The sequence below is a fragment of the Protopterus annectens genome, chromosome 1.part0 (genome assembly GCF_019279795.1).
Source record: "Protopterus annectens isolate FY-2018-M chromosome 1.part0, PAN1.0, whole genome shotgun sequence".
Classification (NCBI taxonomy): Eukaryota; Metazoa; Chordata; order Ceratodontiformes; family Protopteridae; genus Protopterus; species Protopterus annectens.
Window position 1 is genome coordinate 706,874,831 of NC_056725.1, and position 25,000 is coordinate 706,899,830.

Below are 25,000 nucleotides of genomic sequence, written 5' to 3' on the forward strand. Positions count from 1 at the left end.
CTACCACATAGGCAGCAATCTACTTAACACCGAATGCATGATGAGACCTTGGGATCCAGGTGGACAGTAGTCTCTCCTTTGATAATCACATTGCCACAGTAGTCAGGGAGTCCTTCTACGTGACACACCTCATCATAAAAGGGTTCTCATCCAGGAAAAACGAGGTCATAGTTCCCCTCTACTCGTCACTCATTAGACCCATTATAGAGTACAACGCCCCTTTTGGAATGTACCTCACAAGACATCTGCAGCAGCTGGAAAGGCCACAGAAGTACCTCACAAAGAGGATTACTGGCCTCAAACAAATGCCCTACACTGACCGCCTCAAAAAACTCCAGCTTTACTCCATAGCATATCACCTACTCCGAGGTGATCTCTACCTAACATATAAAGCTATGTCAAACCCAGAGCTGTTGGACATGCTACACCTAAATCCCAATCCCTCCGAGCTACACGCTGTAGAGACCTAAACCTTGTCACCACAATAAACAGGACATGCTGGAGGGATAGATTCCTGTCCCAGAGACTTCCTATAAACAAGCTACCCATCTATGTCAAGCAAAGTTCTTCATTAGCACTCTTCAAGAAAAATCTTGATGAGTGGATGGGAAATAGGAAATACACCCGGGAATCACTTCTGTGTCTCTGCTGGACAGTTGCACAGGAAAATAACTTTCTTGGGTGGTGTAAGCTATGGAACCTTGCTGGCTAGTCTTACGAAGGTCCTTGGGCCGATAGCCTAGTACCTACCTATGAACCTATGAACCTATAAGAAATAATACAATATGCAGATGACTCCGGACTTGTGTGCAGATGACTCCACACTTATGTGTGCAGCATCTTCCCTTTCTGAACTCCACAAAAAAAACAGCTCTCTTTTACCACTATAGAATCTTGGCTTGACAGTTCACAGTTACTGCTCAATCCCAACAAAACAAAACTAATGCTATTCATAAACAACAAACCCTCAAACCAACATATATCTTTTCATATCAAAAAAGTTTTTTTTTGTTATGTGTTTTTTTACTGGAAACACATGTAATCATCTAATATTCTTTATAATTAATTTTTTTAATGTATACTATGTCTGTTTTTCTATGGATGTTTTTCTTCCCCCCCTCCTCTGAAAATGGACATATATCCAGCTAGACTAGCCCGGTCAACAAATGTAAAATAAAATAAATAAATAAATAAATAAATATCTACTCCTCAAATAACATTAAGATTGAGCCAGTATCACACACCAAACTACTTGGTATCACAATTGACAATAACCTCAAATATGATAAACATGTGGCAATCGTCATTAAAAATGTTCATATCAACCTCGGCTCCCTATATAGAGCAAAACCCTATCTTACAGATTTCTCAAGAAGTCGCTAGGACTCATTTACTATCTACCCTCCTATATGCTTCCACCATTTTCACCAACCTGAAGAAAATTGAGTCAACCAAACTTGAGGCATGCTATAATAAATTTGCCCAATTTGCTACCAACTCCCCATATTGAGAACCCCACTGTATCGCACTACAGAATCTGAACTGGCTAGAACTACCCAACCACCTTATATTCACCCAACTCACAACTGCCCATATCAACATGAAAAATGTCCAGCTCTTCAAAACCTACTTAAAATCCAATCTAGCACGAGACAACTCAGATCTTCTGATAAGCTCCTTCCACAAGTAACTAGATCTAATAACTTCCATGGAGACTCTCTTTTCTCCACTAGTATCACTAGAATATGGAACATGACCCCTCAGTCAGTACTATCCACTGCAAACCCCTGTACATTTAAAACACTTCGCAAGACCCATCTAGCAAAATCATGGCTCTGTTCCTGTCATAACTGTGGCTGAATAATACTATTATTCTCAGTACTCCAAATTACTGCCAAACTAATTTTAGACTTAGTCACTTTTCCTACTAAGTCACCTTCATGTATTACTCCTACTATCTTTTATTACTTCTTTTGACTAAACTAACACTGTCTCTTAATTAGTCTTGCTTAACCCTTTAAACTATACTTGACAAATCATCTTTATTAATATTAGACACCAAAATTGTACTAGGTACAAAATGTCTTCTTTATATGTAAAGTCTATGTGTGTGTCAACCTAATTTTGTAGCTGTTATTTTTTACCAATGTCATTACATGTACTTCAAATACCTGAATCTGTATATTTTGGGTCTATATCAGATCATCGAAATGGCTCATTATCAAATGCCGTAATGTCGAACTGCAAAACCCAAACCCTAACAATATCGAAACCTCAAAACAGCAATATTTTTCCCAGGGAAAAAAAATTGCTGTTCCAAGAAACACACACACACCACAAGCACACTAAAAAGCAGCAATCCACACACATACATTTAAAAGTTACATCTAACCCTACACTACACTGCACATACACTACTATCTATCCACTTACCTTAACCCAGACCCTAACCCTAAGGTCAGTCACTATCACACACTCACCTCACCTGCGCCCTAACCCTAACTCACTTAACCTGCCCCTAAACCCAAATTCTCACTATCGCACACTCACGCACACCCTAACCCTTACTCACTTAACCAACCCCTAACCCCAAATTCTATCACAATCGCACACTTACCTGACCTGCGCCCAACCCGAACATCTGCACAATCATACACTTACCTTAACCCAACCCGTAACTTTCCACCGCATCGCTGAAAACAGCAAAGCCACAACAACAGCCAACCAAATTCTTTCCCTGTTTTCAGCATTCACGATATTGGGTTCAATATTAGATCATTTGAAATTCTGCCGTTTCGATGATCTAATATAGACCCATATATTTTGTATTTATGTTATTACCAGTGTAACTAAAATGTATCTATATTTTATCTTGGTATAATCAACTATAAGTCTCATTGTATCCTGCCCCCCCCAGCCTCAGCTGAAAAAGGGCTAACCACCCAGTCAGACTGTCCTGGTCAACAAGGGTAAAAATAAAAATAAAAAATAAATAAATAAACTGTGTTGCTTGAAATTACAGAGAACATTTTACACCAGCATGTGGGGCACTGTTATATTCTCTTCAACAGACTCTGCTGATGTCATCAGCTATAAAGTGTTGTCTGAGGCACTTTACTGTGGCGCTTGTCTACAGTACTGTGTTCCCTAATCTATAGGTAGGTGTTCTATTCTCACTGCAGTCAAGTGTGTGTGCGTGTGTGTGCGTGTGTGCGTGTATGCGTGTGTGTGAGTGTGTGTATGCGTGCGTGTGTGCGTGTGTGCGTGTGTGTGTGTGTTTACAACAGCATCTGGGACATTGCTTTTACCATCTTCCTCCCAACAGACTCTGCTGATTTGCAGATGTGCAGTATACACATCAGGGCAGGGTCAGAGATGTCCTGTAGTCAAGGCATAAATCACCTCACCCTTCCAATACAGATTTCAGGAACAGGGTTTTCAGTATATCAATGTATGTCATAGCATGGTTTGTAGGACCTGCATTTTCTTGGTGTGAAGCCCCCTGATCTCTCCAGCTGCTGTAGGTGTCTGGTGAGGTACATGCAAAATGAAGCATTATACTGCATTAATGTTCAGATGAAGTTTGAGTACAGTGCTTTTATATCCTCCTCAGATCTGGATTCAATGGCCTGACTTTTGAGGTAGCCTTTCCATATCACTGTGGACACTTGGTCGAAGTTCAAATTGCCATTAAAATGCATTACCAAATCTTACAACACTGGTTTCAGCATAGGGGGAGTGTTGTCAATGGTGTATTTACCAGGAAATTCTACTTTGCATAAGGCACAAATCCTGACAGATTCTGCATGTATTAGTAGACCGTTTGACTTTGACACCAATCATTTGTGTGTGTTAGCCCCTCTTGTACTATTATCACATCATTGGAGGACTCAATGATTGCAACTGATATGCATGAATCAGCAAACTTGGTAAGCCACAGGTCATATTTTGTAGCCTGGACTGTTGCGAAGTAGATTCCAAACAGTATAGGGCCCAGCACAGATCCTTGAGGTACACCAGTCATGACAGCTCCAATGGTAGAGGTTGATTCACCAACTTTCACAGCATGTAGTCTGTTGGTGAGGACATTGGTTAACCATCTAGTTATGTAAGTGCTAATCCCCAGCTGGTAGAGTTTGTAAATGATACCCAAGTAGGGGGATTGTGTCCAAACCCTAGAACAGATCAAGATAGGCAGTATGCATTGTGTTATCTTCATGCAGGCCTTATAAGCACACAACAAGCTGGAAAATGACCCTCAAACCAAAAGCTGTAGATGGAATGAAGGAGCGAACACAATTCTTTAGTACTTTCGTTCAAATTTATTCTTCATGAACGTCTTCAGAAAAAAGTTAACCTCTCAAAACACACCTCTTATAAGTTACATCACACATCACATGACTTTCATGATACTTTAAATTAAAGGTGTAGAATCATACCGTAAAAATAAAAAAAAACTGTTGTTTACCAAACAGCTTAGAATGTTAAAGCTTCATAAAAAATGTCTTAATATAAAAAATGTCTTAATATAAAAACATTACCATATTATTGTAATTTGAATGTTATTTTAGTGCTAAAAAACACTTAATATTGATGCATTTGTTCAGACCTGGGGCTCTGTCTGCTACCAAACTGATCTGCCACAATGACTCTGCATTCTAAAATCAAATTGGTGTTCCCTATATAATCCACTTGTTGAACATAATCTATGACTGAAAAGGTGAACTTTTTAAAGTTCACACAATGAATAGCATGCCTAGCTAAAGCATTGGTAAAGTCCTTTTTCTTAATAGCAAGTGTGTGCTCATATATTCTACGCTTTAAACATCTAATGTTTTTTCCCCTGTAGTAACTAGGGCAAGAGTCACATACTGCCACATAAACTATGTTTTTACTCTCACAGTTAAACCGTCTGTGGACCCAATTAGTCCTTTTAAGATGTGTAATAAATGTACTAGATGTATTGCTTATATACCTACATTGTTTACACTTCCTACAGGAGAAAGTACCACAAACAGTGTTCACTTCAGTCAATGCTAAAGTGTGCCCCCCCACCACCATTTTCCAAAATGTTGCTGTTGTTCTTAATTTTCGTGTAGGTGAACTTAGGTTCTACACCTTCTACCTGTATGAGTTCCCTGTTCCCCATCAGAACCCTCCAATTGTCCTTTATTATGTGTTTGATGACACCCATCTCATTGACAATGGGGATGGGGAAAGAAATAGTAAACACTGTGTTGTCCTTTTTCCTGCTGTTACTTACATCACCAACCCCCCTGATAATGGGTTTGGCAGTGTTTTGCCTCAGAATAAACACTTCCTTATGTATACTGGTTAACCAAGCTTGGTCATACCCTCTTTGTTCAAAAAATGTGTCAACATGATGACCTCTTAAAAAAAGTGTCATCATCAGATGTGAGCATACTGAGGCTAATAAATTGCACCTTAATCACTCCTTTTTTCATATGCCTAGGGTGTAAGCTACCTCTGTGCAAATATTGGTTGACAAAAACATCTTCCCTATAAATCTTACTCACACTGGACATGTCGAAAGCCAAATGTATATCCAAAAAATGAATGGTCCTACCAAAACTTCCCACAGAAAATTCCAAAAATTCTGTGGTGTGATTTAAATCCCTAACAAAGGACTCAAATTCACTCTCATCATCAGTCCACAGAAATATCAAATAATCAATGAATCTTTGATATAAAATGATGTGGGACCTTTGTGGATGTACATACAAATATCTCTCCTCCCACATGGCCATTACAAGGTTGGCAAAAGATGGAGCCACCCTTGCTCCCATAGCCACCCCTGAGGTCTGCTTATAATATCTTTGGTTGAACTCAAATAAAAAAATGTTGCCAAGAACTATACCCATACACCTGCAAACCATCTCTATTTTACTGTGTGTAAAGTCAGTGTACCCATTAAGGTAGTCTCTCAGATATTCTATACCAGCATCTTGGTTGATACATATGTACAGTGATTTAATGTCTAAAGACGCAAAATAAAATTCACCATGTTAATGTCCCTCAAAATTTCCAAAAGGTGCCAGGAGTCCCTAAGGTATGACTTTGCTTTTTGCACTATAGGATTAAATATGTAATCCAGCCATAAAGAAATATTTTCTATTTTGGTTCTCTTGGCTGAAATAATGGGCCTGAAGGGCAGATTTGTTTCTGATTTGTATACTTTGGGTATCCCAAAGAAACGTGCTATGCTGGGACGTTCCACTAATAAATATTCATATGTGTCATGATCTAAACTACCCTGGCAAAGCAAATCAAAAAGATCAGTGTTTATTCTCAAAAAACTGTTGTCGATTACATTCTCATCTACAACAGAATAAGCTGCATCATTTACCAACATGTCTTCAATGTTTTTAACATAATCTTCAGTACACATAATCACCATCATACCACCCTTATCAGCTCTCATTACTCTAATGTCTTTATTTTTACTTAAAATACACAGTGCCTGATGTTCTTCCACAGTGAGGTTATGCATGTGGGTGGTCTTTCCAATATTCCTCATGTCCAGTTCCCACATGTCACCAAACACTTGCAAGGTGTTGCACAAGTGGGGGGGGGGGGGTTGTATGTGCTGTTGTTTTTAAATTTATTACAAGCATCTTGTTTGTCTACATTTACATCATGCAGTAGGTAACGAAGGTTCAATTTTCCCCAAAAATGTTTGAAATCAACTAACAGTCTGGTAATATTAACAGAACTACTTGGTATGTAGGAAAAAACTTTTTGCAAGACTGAAATCACATCATTAGATAAAACGCTGTTAGACAAATTCAAAATGCAAATTTCAACGTCTGAAACATTTAGTTTTTCTTTCTGTTGCTGTTTCTTCCCCTCATTTTTGTCTTGTTTTGAACCTAGTTTGACCACCTGGGAGTTCGTTTGTTGTCCCCTTGGTCCACCAAAAAAGGACCTGATCCACGGGGGTTATTTGTAGATGAAACCACTTTAGCAAATGTTGGATTATTATTGTCAGACCCCACTGAAACTTGCTGAACTGTGTTACTGTTGTTGTTATTATTGTTATTAGGGGCATTGTTGTTATTATTAGTGGTCATACTATTATTATTTCTACTTCCATTGTCATTCACCTCACCCTGTGTGATGTTGTCATTAGTTGCATTGGTATTGATAGTGTTCTCCTGAAAAGCCCGCCGACGTTGCAAGGGGTAGGCCTCTTTTTTTGGCATAAGCCAAAAGATCCCTCCACAGTTTGGACTGCTTCTTTGTGACTACAGAGGCTCTGTGCCTATCAGCTTTGACCCCAATGCTACTATATAAATCAGAAAGTACATTGAAACAACCATGTCCCTTAATTTTATTGTCTACATTTACCATATTTTCTTTGACTGTGTCTATCTCTTTTGAATAATGTGTTACAAGCATATGCATGATGTTGACCCCTGTTTCATTGAATAAGTTGACTAACTCAATGTGGGTCACCAAAGTTCACACAGTCTGGAAATTTTTAGTCTTAGTCCCTGTGGAACACATTTACGCTTAATACATTCATTGAAGTATAAAATCTCCAGTTCCATAGATATAAAGTTAACTGTGAGCTTCTCAAGCTCAAAAATCTCTTTCCTGCAACTGCCAACATCTTCATAATGACTTGTAACATTATTATTATTAACAGCAGTACTTACATTTTCACCATTCAGCTCGGAAATGATGTCCAAAAAAGGATTGTTGACTTCCTTAAACACATAATCCAAAACGTTGCCATCTAAGGGTACAATTCTGTTCCCACTCAGACTGCTGCTGTTGTTATCAGGTGTGTTAGTGGCATCATTACCTTCATGCCTTTACTCATTGTTGTTTGTAATTCCCAATGGTGGTCGAGACTGTGAAATGAACCCAAACCAACTGGATACTGCTGCTGGGACCCACACAATCTCGAAAAAACATCTTGAATGGCTACAGTAACTGTCCTGGAAAGTTGTTCGTGAATGCTGTAAACTGTTCATGCACTGAATGTACTGAGAGGTTTAACAAAGTGTCCTGTGTACTCTCTTCTAAGGCCATCCCAATCTGGTACAAGTCAAAGCACAAAAGCTTATAAGCACACAACAAACTGGAAAATGACACTCAAACCAAAAGTTGTAGATGGAATGAAGGAGCGAACACAATTCTTTAGTACTTTCGTTCAAATTTATTCTTCATGAACTTCTTCAGAAAAAAGTGAACCTCTCAAAACACACCTCTTATAAGTTACATCACACATCACATGACATTCATGATACTTAAATTAAAGGTGTAGAATCATGCCATAAAAATAAAAATAAAAAACTGTCTTGTTTACCAAACAGCTTTGAATGTCAAAGCTTCATAAAAAATGTCTTAATATAAAAACATTACCATATTATTGTAATTTGAATGTTATTTTAGTGCTAAAAAGCACTTAATATTGACGCATTCATTCAGACCAGAGGCTCTGTCTGCTACCAAACTGATCTGCCACAATGACTCCTTGCAAATGGAGTATGCAAAACACAATTAAAAATCTATTTAAAATTAGCTGTGCATAATTAATTAGCTTGGTTTCTTAACATACCAATCACAAAGGATTATGTAAAGTCTTGACCTATTAAAATAAAAACAAAGATCTAACATCCAATCAGTAAACAATACTGTAACTTACATGGTTGGTTGGATCTACCATAGGTAGATGCATTGTACTTAATAGGATTGGCTGATAATCAAAATACACTTAGAAATACATAGTACTCTTGCCACCTAACAAGACTTTTTCCTGTATCCACATAATAGCATAGATTAATTTCATATCATTCATAACCATAATAATGCAATTTGTATTCATAAATGAATGTTGTACAATAAATCTCATAGTCCGATATATACTTTGTGTGTAAAATTGATATGCGGTAATGCAAAGAGCAAATACTTTGTGCAACTGTAGAAGTTTTAAAGTATACATAACTAAGTCAAAACTTTGTCTGTATGGGAGCTGAGTGGCTTGTCATGCTGGTATATAATTAAAATGCCCATATTGATCTTAGCCAAATGTACAAGCTTTACAAAGGGTATAAACTCAAATCACTTTAAAAACGTCATCATTGAAACATGTCCCTAATGGGTATCTCATTCTAAGTGCCAAATCACTTTCTTAAAAGAATTAAATAATAATAAGAAATATAACTTGTGTAGTTCAGCTTATTCATACACATTATCATATCTCTTAAAACATTAGCAACAAATAGAAACAAGGAGTTTCAAGTAAGCACCAATAGGAAACTTCTTCAGTGATTCGCTACAGTGGTGTCATTTTGTCTGCTATTGGATAACATATGTAACTCTGCTCCCTAGAAACTTAATGATATGTATGACTAAACCAAAGTTCGTCTTTAAAAGCCTGAAGACCAACTTTGATGTATGAAAACTGGGTGGTTGATCTAATAAATGTTTTATCCAAGTACATCTATGCTAACCTTATGATATATATACTCACTGAATTCATAAAACAACTAACTCCTAAAATAATGTAGCACAAGCTGCCAGTTAGCATCCAATAAAAAGACTTCTCAATAATTTATTAAGAGAAGGATTCACAGCTATGTAATTGGTTAAAGCTGAGATGTTACGTAACCAATAGATGCCTCATGTGTCCAAGGTCAGCCTGTCAAAAAGTTGTTATATCAATTGAATGGCTAAGGCCGATCTATTAAACAAATTGTCATCAAGGCTCTGAAAAGTGATATTGACCATATAACATCTTTTAAATGCCTCCTTATTAACTTCTCAGCATATTAATCTAATTGTTTTTCATCAGTAACAACTAATAACTGCATAGTTCTGAAGCAATGTCATGGGGCCAATAGAAACTAGTTTCTTCTGTTTTCAGTCAATCGCTAAACTAAGCATGTGATTGGTTAAAAAGTTCCATCTTAGATTTCTATTCATTGCAAGATGTACTCCAATCAGATACACCATTATGAAAAAATTAGCCTATCATAACCTCCCCATCCTAAAACATAGGTGCATATACTCATACGAATATTCATTAAAGCAAAACATCGCAACAATGTCTATTTATAATCTAAGTATCTATGGTGAACACAAATATCAGGTCTCATATCGATGAATATCAGGATAAGTCCCAAGATATCCAGGTCATCAGCATAAAGCCTGAGAGATGTTTCAGAGTACGGAGACTTCAGCAATTTTCATAATAAGACCAACTACCAGCATTCATGCTGGATGAGAGGCTGTGGCAATTTCACACACCTACTAATCAAATATATCTCTTTTTGGCAAGTAACACGCTAACTTACAATAATAGGAACCTATTATGCATATATCAATCCACCAGGGTTTCAACATCGTGAATATTAAAGACCTAACTGTATCTCTAATGATAAATATAGCCAAAAATGATGTCATGCACCTATTAGTGACATTTAAACATGCAAGCCAATATCTAAACAGCTTTTTTTTTTTAAAAGAGAGGCTATGATATATATGCCTGTTGTATGGACATATGAGCTATAATAAGCCACCATCTTAAACATCATATTGGTCCAACTACAAGGGATTCAAACTAATAGCTGACTCACTTATACTATATAAAAAAACAGTGACAGTATCTCATGCCTAGTAATCTAACATGTAATTTGAGCTGATAGTCCAGCGATAATAAGAGGGGTCTTTAAAACACTTAGCTATGAAATGGTATCATCTTAACATGTAACACAATGGAACATAATGACACTATCATTCTGCTAAAGCATAAGCCCTAAACAATACACTAGGGACATTACTCATTTCAGCCTTCATATATGGCTATGGCCACAACTTAAACTGGTACAATATTATGCTTATAACGCAATATCAATCTTTTTAGACAGAAATATCATCTTCTGTGATACAGAATAGTAGCTTATGCTAAATAATCATAAAAAGTAAATATTAACATTTTCAATATAACAAATTATGAAATACCAAATGACCATATATATTGATTGGGTCTTATACTCCATACTATCAAGGCAGTTTTTAAAACTTCTTTACTTTTATAGAATACATTAAGACATTCTTGTTCTTTTATATGGCTGTCTATAGAAAAAACTGTCATTTAAATAATCTTTTTGCCTTAATTATGGGCTTCAAGCGGACATTGCCATTAAGGCATTTGTCTCCATCTGCATGTAGTTTGACAATCCATCTAGTTTCATGGGTCTCCATGATGTTCCTTATGTCACCCAGATGTTGATTATTATATAAAACCTCTATAGTCATAAAATTAAATTTATGATCCGAAGTAGTGTTTTGTATATGTTTAAAGAATGCATTAGTATGGTCACTAATCCTAATACTATATAGATGCTCCCTAATTCTATCTCTCAGGTGCCTATTAGTTTTTCCTACATAAAATGATCCACATAATATACACTGTGCTAAAAAAAAATATTAGTGCTATTTTGATCTGCCTCTACTTTAAACTTGTATTCCCTGTTACTAATGGGATGTACAAAACTGCCTGTGCCTCCATAGTTTTTGCCACATCCGTTTTGCTATAACCTCTAGCCATTAAATTGTAAGTTAAGCTAGCCATTTCTTTATAATAGTCCTTAGTATTTGGATTTAACCTTGATATTCTCATGCCTTAGAGTTTAACTATATTAGCAAAACTGTGTTTAGGGTACATACTCCTGCGATGTAATAATTTATTACAATAATGACAAACAGGTTGTCAGCACATGCACATCATTTCCCTTACTAATAAGGTCTTGGTACATAAACCTGCACATGCAGAGGTGTTCACAAGTAACTTACCAAAACTTCAGAGGCCTCCCCTACGCTACCATCAGAAACCACATGCAAACAAAACCAAGTTAACACCAACCACTACACATAAAAATACATATCACAGTGTCTCCAAAAGCAAGCCCCTAAGATGAAGCACCACACATTCAAACATCTTGGTCTTGAGAGACTCCATTGTGAGACACATGGACACCCCCCTCACCAGGTTAGATAAAGAAAAAGTTACAGTTAGTTGCAAGGGAGCCCGCAGGATTTTTTGCAGGGGGGTGCAAACCCAAGCCCCGCCCACACGGCCCACCCCCTCTACTGCCACGCCCACTCCGCCCCACCCCCACCCCTGCCCACGCAGCCATTCCAGTGTCCCAATACTTGGCTATTTTTCCCCATTTGTCATAGACACTGTTCAAATCTCCCAGTGTGCATACTGTTTTATGCTTTACTTCTACAATGATTACAGAAATTTGGATTTCATTTACAACTTTTATTTCAAATTTTATAGCACAAACACTGATAGACATTTACTAAACCTAAACAAAGCAATAGTCTTACAATGAAAAGAGACTTAGCATTAAAACTTCTCTACCTTTGAAACCCACACTCACCGAAACAGCATTGAAACCCGCATTCAAAGAAAATGCATCTGGCCAGTGGCAGGGTAAGTTTACCTTTGGGCTGTTTTCAAATCATAGACTCCTTGCACACATTTCTAGAACCATGCAAAATTATTTGATTCACCTTCCTGACTGTATTAATTATACTATATAATAATTGAATTATATCCCTTGTATAATACAGCACCACTTGCTAGAGTGTGTTTTAAATTTATAGTTCTGAACATTTTTCCTTTAAGCAATGAAACAAATCATATGAACCAATAATGACAACCTGCCCAATTCAGAACATTTCAACCATAAAGGGACACTCTACTCAAACTTCTGTCATACAATCCACCAATATCAATCAATATGCAGAATCTTTGCAGAAGTAAAACTCATCTGAATAATTCCACATTAAAGAGATCTGAAACCAGTGAAGAGGTTGTTGCTAGAAAATAACTTTATATTCAGCGTTTCATCTACAAATTCACGGCCTTCTGCCCTTGAAAAATAAATTGCCTATGTTATATTAAAAAATGGTAAGCTCTTAATATTGCAATAGGGAATGACTGACAAACCAACATGTTCATAGGCATCTCATACAAAGGAGGGCACACATAGTAAAGAACTCCTATTTCCCCCTTAAAATGCATCAAATCCTCAGCAACTGAAAGGGCATGCAATACTACCACTTCATCTGCTTGGTGTGGGAGTAGCATCCACAGCCTTCTGCACCAAAGGCAATTATGGTACTAACACTGCTTTCAAATTCTACAGCAAACAGTGACTACCATTAGCTAAACAAAACAGTTAATTGCACTTAGTACGAGCAACAGTAAATTTCTCTTCCCTTGAAACTCATTCCTAATGCCTTACTCTCACATCCTATATTTTTGCTGTCATAACACTATTCAATGTTCTTTAAGCACTCTGTAAATGTGGGTATTAGTTCCTTCAATAATTTAATCTCCAGTTACTAATAAATCATTTCTTACCCAACTAATATTTCACCTATTATTCAGTACTGTTTGATATTCCAATTCTATAAAAGCATAATCTTCATTACAGTTAGTCTTATCAACCTCACCATTTTTACCACCTACATCACTTGCTTGTAAGGATACAATTCTCTTCTAGTTGCCCTTTGAATCCTCAATCTGCTGAGAATCCTGAATTACAAGTGTGTCATCTGTAGCATCAAGTTTGATACAGGTCAAGTGAGCTATACTAGTAGAGGGTACTTCCTTTCCTTAATGTGTGCTGCTTGCACTTTGCTAAACATGATTTATCATCAGCCTAGTAATTAAAATACGTAAGAGTTTGCCAAGTTGTGCCAACTGCACAAGTAAAACCATCCTCAGCAAGTCCAAATTTATTACCAGCAGTAGTAAGCAAACCCATCTTCTTACATGAGGAACACAAGTCTCCAAAGTTATAATGTACTGTACCTTAATATACACAAAGCATTTAGTACATTGGACAATATATGTAATACTTCAGCAAATCAATCAATGATGCACATTTAAAGGATGCATTTTCAGTGACAAAACAATTAAAAGTAAAAAATTATAAATCAAAAATATATAAATCAATAGCAGAATTCACAGACTTTTTAACAACTAGGAAATGTAAGTCAAATTGTATGAAGGAATCACAATATAGAATTTAATATAAAATAAAGTGCACTGAACTAACCTTTTATTCTGACCTACAGCACCAGTTTTGCATGTGACACTGCTAAACATCTATAACTACTTGAGCTCGCAAACACTTGCGGTCATGGCTCAAGTTAAACATCACTTTGGCATAAGGTACGGAGTGTCATACCTACAATCTGTACCAAGTTATAACTAGCTAGGCCCTTTATAAGCAGAACCACTCTAGCACTTCAATCTGTCCCTTTCTTCCAACAAATAGTTAAAGAATCAGAGATAAAAAAATAAAATATATCACATAAAGGATACTCCTACCAAGCAGTTAAACAGAAAACCACAAAACATTGAATGGCTAAAGATACAGTCTGCTCATCATGCAACCATTGTTATCTTTTTTGTTTTAAACTCCATGGACATAGCAAAGTACACACTCAATTAACACATACTTCTAACTATTAAGAATGACAAAACATCTACATATAAATTTCATATTTCTCTCTTTCTACAAAAAACACACTCAAATACATTAAAGATGTAACACTGACAATGAAAACAAAGTTTTTGCCTTTAATTTTATATTGCATCCTCACTAGTTTTGTTTGCACTCAGTTTTATCCTGTTATGGTTTCTATATTTATTTCCTTCCACCAAAGTAAGTAATTAACATCTCACCTTATCATCTCAGTACACATCTTTAAGACCTCAGACTTAGCTAATGCATCATATTCCCATTCAGTCTTCAGTGTAGTATATCTTCAAGACTGTGCAAAGGAAATGTCTAAGAATTTCTAGATGCTATGAGTTTCTTCCAGAACTGTGCCAAAGAACAGGATCTCTCAAGAACCATACTCAGATTAGCATTCCCCTCTAGAACTGTACTGCAGCAAAAGACGCTACTTCACAGGGATAGCTGAGCACTGATCTTTAGTATCCCCATGTGTACAACTACTTTGTGTCATGAATTTCAACAGACTTTCAGCAGAGTAAAAATTCAAGAAACCAGTCCAGTGAGAGTGCATCTTCCACTGTATTATCTGCTTCTCTATATGATGCACAAGAGCTAAAAGCCTTTCTCTAGCACATGATCAACTACATCTTTCAGACATACTAAGACTTCCCAGTTTTAAAGATCTTATTTTGCTAGTATCATTGCAAACCCATTTCATTAACCCGTACTACCACACCTCAATGCAATGCTTCTTTTTATACAATGGCTTCACAGATTCTGTACTCTGTTGCCATACTAACGGGTTTACAGATCTCATTTTACAGTATTAGTTTTCCTGAAACATTGGATACTCTTTCATATTCACTATAATAGTTCTATATGGCTGCACTTATAACTACATTGCATAGCAAAGGCCATTACAGTACTCATAACTACATTATATTTTAATGGCCACTACAGTATGCATAACTACACTATCCTACACTGTAGTGATTAATATAACACAGAGACACATGTTTTTAAACAGCCAGACAAGTAATAATTACATCATGGCAGGATGCAAAAAATCATAGCAAATCAATGTTCCAATTACTCAGCACAAATTTAATCACAAAGTAGACTACATTCCTAAATTCATATAATGTTAGCCCTTAAAAAAGTTGCAATGAAGTTATTTTAAACTTAAAAGACTTTAGTCTACATCTCAAGAAATTCACGTTTCTGGTGTGACTGATCAATCTGGAAAGGATATGTGCAACTTTCACAAAGTCGATTGCTTTTTTTATCATTTTAAAAAATAAGTATTTTTCAATGTCATTGCTGTCACCAGGGAGACTAACAACCTATGATCGACAATTCAAAAAGTGGCTCTGAGGAAAGCAACTATAAAGCACGCAAACTTCTACGCATGCAGGACTTTGAACTAGTAGAATCTATACACAAAAGCTACATCAAAAGCTACATCACTGAGGAAATTTACTTTGGCAGTTAATTAATCTGCGTTTTACAGAAATACACTCTATCCTTCTGGTGTTAGCTTTGACCGAGGTAAAAACTTGAGCCTACCCAGCCTTCTTAAGAAGACTTTAAGCTAGTGTCCACATTTCAGTGTTCAAACTACTGCCGGCACAAGAAAAAGAGAAGTGGCTTGCCTAGGCCAATTAACAATGTTAAAGCAGATAACATCGCTTACCTCTCTGTGGCGAGAAGCTATGAAGGAAGGTCTCTAAGTGCCACAGCTGGAAAACTCATTGCTCCTACCTTTGTGGAATCCTTCTCTGCTCCTGAAATGACTTGCTTGCTCTGATTCTAACGGCAATACCCTCTTTCTGGACACAACACAACATCTCTGCTGGCGCCCATCTGAAATTCAAATTCCGCGCGCGAATGCGGAAGATGAAGACGTAAACAATCGATCGCCACAGTCAGGAACATTCTCATAGGGCTCTTATACCCAAAATCACCAAACAATGTTTCTTATCAGGGCAAACTCTACATTAACATTTAAAGAGTGGATTCTCAGTTCCGATGCCAGTGTGACCCCTGATCAGTCTGGTCTTGATAACACTGATGGTATTGCCACCAGGGAGAGTGTCAAAGGCAGCAGTTTCAGGGCCAAACTTGCTGTCAGCAAGAAAATGGGACCTGAAAGGAACCTGTTGAATTAAGTCTAGGACCACTAGCAGAAATATCTGGAAGCTAACTCACTAGACTCACCTTGATGCTAGCAGGGGAAGAAGCCTGAGACCACATGCATAATGCATAAATACAGGCACACATACCCACCATACCTCTCAATGTCTTAACACAAGAAATCTGGACAAAGCCGGTTGTGATGTTGGAGACAAAGGCCCAAAACTACGGACACATTTAGAAAATTGCTAGAAAAACAGGATTTGTGTTAGAATGCATTTTCTGAATGATATGAAGTCTGAAACTGAAATGCATGTCATTATTTAATGACTTTAATCCTTAGTTCAACTCAGTGATTTGTCAAAAAACAAAAACATTTTTATGAGGAACAGACCAAAAATATAAGGCTAAAATCTGGACATTCTGTGAAAATCTGTACAGTTGAGAGATATGACACATACAACCCCCTACTTCCTTGGAAAGTGGACAGAACAACAAGTTTTGCATTAGTATACATTTTCTGAAGGATATGAATTCTAAAGCTCAAATGTCTGGTATTATTTTCTGACTTCAGTCCTCAATGATTTGCCAGTAAAACACAATTTTATGAGAAACAAATAAATGAAAATAGGAGGCAAAAATCTGGATAATTAGGAATGAACCCTCCCCCTACACACACTCCCACCTCCCTCTTACTTACAGACACACACACACACGGCTGAATAAAGGTCCTTTCGGCTTGTTCAGTTCTCTTGAAATGTTATTTTGGTTCTGAAATAAATCAGATTTGACGAGGGCAGAGGCATACAAATCACAAATTTGATCAGGTGGACAAGGATGAATTTAAGATGGCCACCTTGTAGTCAGAGAAATGGAGATGATAGTGACTTGGAGGTATTTAATCTGTTCCCAAGATATACATCAGGGATCGCTACTGCCCTACCCACTGTATGTGTTTCAGCTATTCTTCCTGTTTATAAGAACCTGCACCAGTGCCCTTCTGGGTTCTGGCATCTTACTTCATAGGCTCATAGTCATATACTAGGCTAATGACCACCAGGGTCTTTATAAGCCTAGCTGTGCAATCCAACCCAGTTGTGTCCCTGTATAACATGGGTGTTTATTCGGAGGGGTATGCTAGTTAGGAAGATTCTCCATTTCCCATTCATTGGTCAAGGTTAGACTAAAATAGGGTTAGGGATAGGCTTTGCATCACATGGATGGGGATCATGTCCTGCATCCTTGTGGCCTGTTAGAACAAACTGGTAACAGCTGCACATCACATGTTGTAGTGGCTTCTTTATAATCATCTAATTTTGTCTCTATGACTACTGCTAATTGCACTGCCTAGCCTTGAACTCTTTAGTCTGAGGGCCTAATAGCAATGATTTTGCTGGAAGGCTGACACAGTTCGAGCTGGGGTCTGTCTCATTGTACTGCTCCATGGATTCTCCTGCCCATTCCCCATTCCCATTCCATGTGGTGGACAGACAGACAAGTATCCACCCACTGTCAGCTTCTGTAATTATCGTCCTACCTTGAAATGATGGTTTGCATAAACTTTTCTAGTTATTGGCTTTAAATATTAAAGAAATCTGAATACTAATTTAACAGGAAGAATGAATACCCACTAAGCCCAGAAAAAAGTTCCATCTACAAAATGCTCTCGAAATTGTTCGAATGAGGTTGCATCACATCAAAAATACACTTTTTAAAAAGTATTCTCTTACATATTTTTTGTATGTTACAAAGAAATTGTATGAAATTAACTTTCAAAATAAGGGGGAGGGAAAGCAGACAACCAAGTGATATGCCAAGCCAAGCAAGTCCAGCACTGAATTCATTATCATCAAATATTAAAATGCACTACAATATTCATCAGAATTCCTGAAAATGCATCACTATATTTTTCATTATTATTATTATTCTCAAATGCCTTAGGCTTAATGATATCTACCCAGTCAACAAAATGAAATAAAAGAAATGCTTAGGTTTAAAAAAACTGTCATGCTGCCTCACTGCTCATAGAAACAGATGGTTTTAGAGTGTGTGATTTGATACATTATACTATGGAAGCTGTTATAAAATGTTCCAACTGTTATACCTCTGTCCTACCTTGTACCTAATTAGGACAAATAGAAAGTAATGGTCAATTAAACCCCTTTGTACAGGCAGCAAGAGAAAAATAACCCATCAAATTGCACTTTAAAAAATAAACATTACCCCATGCCACTTTACTGCTCTTCACTTAACTTCAAAACAAGTTAGAAACTCAGGACAGGTATCAGTCAATTAGATTCTTGTATATGATCAGTTCACACATTACTGTTAAATATAGTTAAAATATAGTAATGATGAATTGCTGGCTAAAATTAAATCCATAAGCTAGCATATTTTTATCCACAATGGAAAACAAGTGTGTAACTTATGTCCCAACTTCAGCCAACTCAGAATCAAAGTTATATACACATGGGTAACGTTAGCTAAGATAATCAACCAGTAACTGTATTAATGGGAAACTTCTCATCTCCAACACCACAAAAGAGAAATAGAATTATCTTGGTGTACAATAAGTATGGATCACCTGGAATGTCATAGGTGATCCTTGGGGCAAAGCTTACAAATAAAAGGAATAAAAGTATCCCCATTAATTAAACACACTGAGCAGACCTAATATCTTCCCTACATCTCCCTCAATGGCATACATGTCATATAATACATTCCTGTCAGAATCACATAATCAAAAAGGCACTTTAAACTATAAAGGATACCAAAAACTTAAACTATGTAAGTATTCAATTTGTAGAAAATTTTGACTGATCTAAGCAGAAAATATACTACTACAGCTAAAAACCACGCAAATAAAAATAAACATTTTCAAACATTGTCCCTATTTCTGTCCAACTTACTCATACCTTCCCACTTCCAGTAGTGTTTTCTGAAGAAGTAAAAAAAAAAATCTAACCATGTTTTTTAATCGCAGGGCTCATCTTCATTCAGGATCCCTTAAAAAATAAAGATTGCAGTGCCTTCTTTGGACCACTTCAGACTTCATCCTCATGTCTTGTACTCGCGCACATACACACACAACTTTCCATGAACGAACTGAACACTCGTTGACAATAAAGCCGCTCTGCTGTATTTAAAATTGTAGGGCGAATCGGACCGAAGAACAGTGATGGTACATGCCGTTCATACAGACGAAGGCCCTTAAAAAAAAAAACTTTTTTAAAATTAAACTAAATTAAATGTGACAGCTCCAAAAGTGCTGCCTGCCTATGCCCCTCCCCCAAGCTACGCCACTGACACAGACAGAGAAGTCGAAAACAGTTTTTTTTTTTTTTTAAAGAAAATTAATCTCCCGCCGGCTATCCAGTTCCAGGGGGGTGCAAGTGCACCCCCTTGCACCTGCCTGCGGGCGCCCTTGGTTAGTTGCCTGTCAGGGGTCAGGATTCATAAGATCATTCAGGCACTCAGGTCACTCAACCACAAGAACCAGTATGACTCAGTCATAGTACATGTGGGTGTGAATGACATGAGACGTACCTCCCTGGACTATATGAAGAGATATATGATGGACCTCACTGAATACATGTTGCAGGCGAGTATGAGTCTCACATTGAGCAGTATTCTACCCTCACAAAGAATTATGCCACAATACAAACAGAAAATGATTGACTTCAATAATTGGCTTAGCTTCTGGTGTCATTCCAAGAGGATTCAGTATTTGTCTGCCTGGGATAACTTGATCGACATACCACGCTGCTTTGCCAGAGATGGTCTGCACCTGTCACCAGTAGGCTTTTGAATACTGGCCAAGGCATTAGCCACCCCATAGTGACTTTTTTAGGCAGTGCCAAACCAATAGACCTACCAACTTAACAAGTTCTAATGCCAAGCTAAAGGTAGCACTGCTCAATGCTAGGAGTCTTAACAAGAAACTGCAGTCCATGGAAGCTATCCTCACCCTGGAGAATGCTGATGTCTGTGCACTTACAGAAACATGGTTCAAGGCTGCAGAAAGCAACCCAGTAGTGCATGGCTACAATGCCTATCACACATTCTGATCACCCTCTGAAAAGGGAAAAAAAAAATGAAAGGAGGAGATTTTCCATTTACATAAAAAACAAACATTCCTCAAGGTTGAACAAGCTGGATAGCTCACTTGAGCTACTCCATGTACAGCTGATCATAGGCAGAATCTCCCACCATATCATCGCTAGCTACAGGTCCCCAGCCATGAACCATGAAAACCACTCTGCATACCTGAAGTTATTTGAATCACTTACCATTCAGCCCAACACACTACTCATGGGTGATTTTAAATACCTCCCCCAAACATACACTACCAATGACATGCAGGTTCAGAGATTTCTGGACTTTGTCAATGGAAATGTGCTGGAACAGCTGTTTTGCATTGACACTAGAGACTCAGATATCCTTGAAACAGTACTCATAAACATGGAGAAATATTGCACGCCCCCCCCCCCAGTGCTAAAACCTTAAATCATTTTTTCAAGACAAATTACCTTCTATTAAGTGATATCATAGGTTATTTTAAAACTCCCCTAACTCTGAAAACACAGAGGACTATGCAGAAGTTTACATGAATGCCTTGTACAACCACTTAAATAACTGCATAGAAACATCAGTAACTGACAAAACTAAACCCAGGTCTAGCCAGAAAAAGAAGTCACTCTTGAGGACCCCTGGCATAAATAGACATACAGTAAGAGGGAGTGTGTACAACAAAAAAACAATTCTTCATTAGTCTCAACAGGCAAATCAGGCAACTAGTCGAGTCTTCAAAAGCTGAAATATGAGACTAAAATAGCCTCCCAAGCAAAGGATAAACACAAAGCATTTTTAGTTATGTCTGAATTCCTAAGAGAAAAATTCGTCAATGTGTGAAGTTGGCTGTAGATGGCACTACCTATACTCAGCCAGAAGAAATAGCAGTCTTGCTGGCTGATAAATAAGCTCAAATTTCACCTCTTCATCACCTCTGATCACTTACCTTGAACTATCCCCTACCATTCCTTTGCCTGTTATCACAAAATAACAGGTTGCCACTCCACTCTACAAAGCTAGAAACAAGTCATCAATGGGCCTTGATTGAATCCCAAGGTGCCTATCAAATAACTTGAAACATAACCTAGCAGACCCACTCAGATCTCTATTTAACCACAGCCTCCAGACAGGCTTTATTTCAGTAGAGTGGAGGACAGAAACAGTTATGCCTGTACACAAGGGGGCCATCAATGGACCCAGGAAACTTCTGACCCATAAGTCTGATTAGCCTCATATGCAAGGCTATGGAAAGGATAATCATGGACCTGATTAACAACGACACAGGAAATCTCCAGACTCTAGACCCAGCCCAGTTTGGCTTCATCAAGGGCAGGCACTGAATGGTCAGTCTGGTGGACTTCTTTGAGAAGGTCACCAAGGCCGTGGATGGGGGTAAGTCAGTGCTTACCTCTTACCTTGACCTAGCCAAGGAATTTGACACAGTACCTCACTTGGTTGTTATAGATTAACTCACAAAAGTAGGCATAAACCTCTACATCACTAGATGGATAGCCAAATGGCTCACAGATAGGGCACATGTTATTAGAGTGGTGGAATCCACATCCATCAAGAGGTCAGTCACCAATGCAGTACCACAAGGCTCAGTGCTCGGACCCTCCTGTTTGGGATATGCTTCTCAGATATCAAGACAAATGAAGATGGCCTATGACTGACCAAGTTTGCTGATGACTGTAAGTGTAAGTTGGGGGCAATCACTGACTCCCCAAACAATGCTGAGATCCTAACGAAAGGACAGGTGCAGACTAATGATTGGTGTTAGAGCCATGGCCTCAAACTAAATGCAAAGAAGCACATAACAATACCTTTTGGGAAATCAAATACCACTGCAAATTACAACATTGATAGCACCCTCTAAGAGTGGACCCAGTAGTGTAAGATCTGGGTATTCAGTTAGATAGTAATCTGAAATTTGACTACCATGTGTCCATGGTGGTGAGGAAATCCTTCTATGTGGCTCAGGTTATAAGTAAGGGCATGGCATCCGGATCTAAGGATTTCATAGCACCATTGTACTCGGCCCTCATCAGACCAATAATCGAGTACAATGCATTCTTTGGCATGTACCTCACCAGGTACCTGCAACAGCTGGAGCATCCTCAGAAGTTTCTCACCAAAAAATATACAGGTTATAACTAATCTATCATATATGGACTGATTGAAATCCCTATTATTGTATTTGGTTTCCTTCTGATTTCTGAGGGGTGATCTGTGCCTGACCTACAAGGCAATCTCTATCCCAGTCCTGATGAAAATGTTGCATAGTCACAAAACTAACTGTGCGAAGGTTAGCTTCTCCAAGGATCTAAACATGATCTCTGACATGAATAAATCATGCTGTAGAGATAGACATGTTGCAGAAATTGCCCCTCCTCTGGAATAAGCTTCCTATTCACGGGAAGCAGAGCTGTTCCTAGACCATCTTCAAGTGCAATCTGGATCAATGGATGAGAAATCACAAATTCACTCCTGGGATTGCTCCCATGTCCCTTACAGACAGAGCCAGTTTGTAAAAATTTTCAAAGCCCAGGTTGCTGACCTTTGTTATCTTTCCTCTAGGGAGAAGCAATTGGGTAAAATCTGGATAAAACTGGCCAGGCTTGTAAGGGCTCTTGAGCCATTAGTCTAGCAATTCCCTATGACCCTATGAATCACTTACCAGGCTGAGCAAGAAAAGAGTGACAGTTAGTTGCTTGTCTGGAGCCAGGATCTATCAGATCATGCATGCATGCACTTAAGTCCTTGAACAAGTACAACTATGACTCTGTCATAGTTGATGTTGATGTCAATGACTTGAGGTATGCCTACCTAGAATATATGAAGAGAGACATGATAGAGCTCTCAGACTTTGCGTCCAAGGCAAGTATGAGCCCAGCATTGAGCAGTATTCTAGTTTCTCCAGGGATGATTCCACAATATGAACAAAAAATACATTTAAATAGTCTTCTTAGTTTTTGGTGTCATTCTAACGGGCCCAATATTTGTCAGCCTAGGAGATCTGGATATGATTGACAGTCCATGGTGCTTCACCATTCATGGCCTGCATCTGCCCCCTCTAGGGTTTCAGTTAATGGTAAAGGCATTGTCGACCCCCATAGTGCCTTTTTTAAGTAATGCCAACCTGATAAACCTACCAACACAATAAAATAAACAAAGGACAATATGAAGGTGTTACTGACCAATGCTAGACGCCTAAACAAAAAAACTCAACTCCCTACAAGCCCTCCTTTCCCTGGAAGACACTGATGTCTGTGTAATGACTGAGACATGGTTTAAAACACCAGTGAGCACTCTGGCTGTGCAAGGCTATAGTACCATCCAAGCATTTAGACCAGCTACTGTACAGGAAAAGAAACATTGTTGGGATGTCTCAATTTTCATCTTGAAGAGACTCACATCAAGGCTGCTACAGCAACATGAAGCCCTAGAGTTTCTTCATTCCAAATCACCATCATAAAGGCCCCATTTCATATATTAGCTATTTTTATTATCATAATGTTACAATAAGTAATATTTTTAGAGCTAATATAGTTTGATAAGAAATGAGGGTCTTTAAACTTTAATGTAATATGGTGTGAGCGGTTTGTTAATTGAAACCAGAAGTGATGGCAGTATGGGGTTGGTTTATAAGGGAGTGTGTTTAAAGAGTTATTTGTTCTGTGGAAGTTCTTAATAAAAAGAACTAAAGCTCGACTCAATTATTTTGATCATGTGTCCTTTGTGGAGTTTCTGTTTTTCAAGTGTTCTTTTTACCACTTGCTTGATTTCATATTCATATATTAGCTAGCTGTAGAACTCCATCTATGACACAAGAAAGCCACAACACCTATTCATAGGAACTAGAATCACTTGGCATTAAACCCAATACCATTTTCCTAGGTGATATAAACTATTCAGCTATAGACTGGGAGGCCCACACACCACTAGTGCATAAGCACATAGATTCCTGGACTGTCAGTATGAACATTTAGTCAGAGTTCCCACAGGGGGAAACAACATCTTGAATCTTGTCATTGCTAATATGGGAGCATCTTGCATCATCCCTTGTGTATCTTCATCACTTGTTTGGTCTGACTATGAAACTGTCTCATTCTAAATAAAATTGATTCCAGAGATCCTCTTCACCCAAGGTATCTCTAATAATATCTCTAAAATAAACTATCTATCTTGAGTGATACATTGGCATGCATCATTTTCCCACAAAAAACAGTTAACTCCACTGAATATGCAGAAACATACACCACTACACTATACCAGCATGT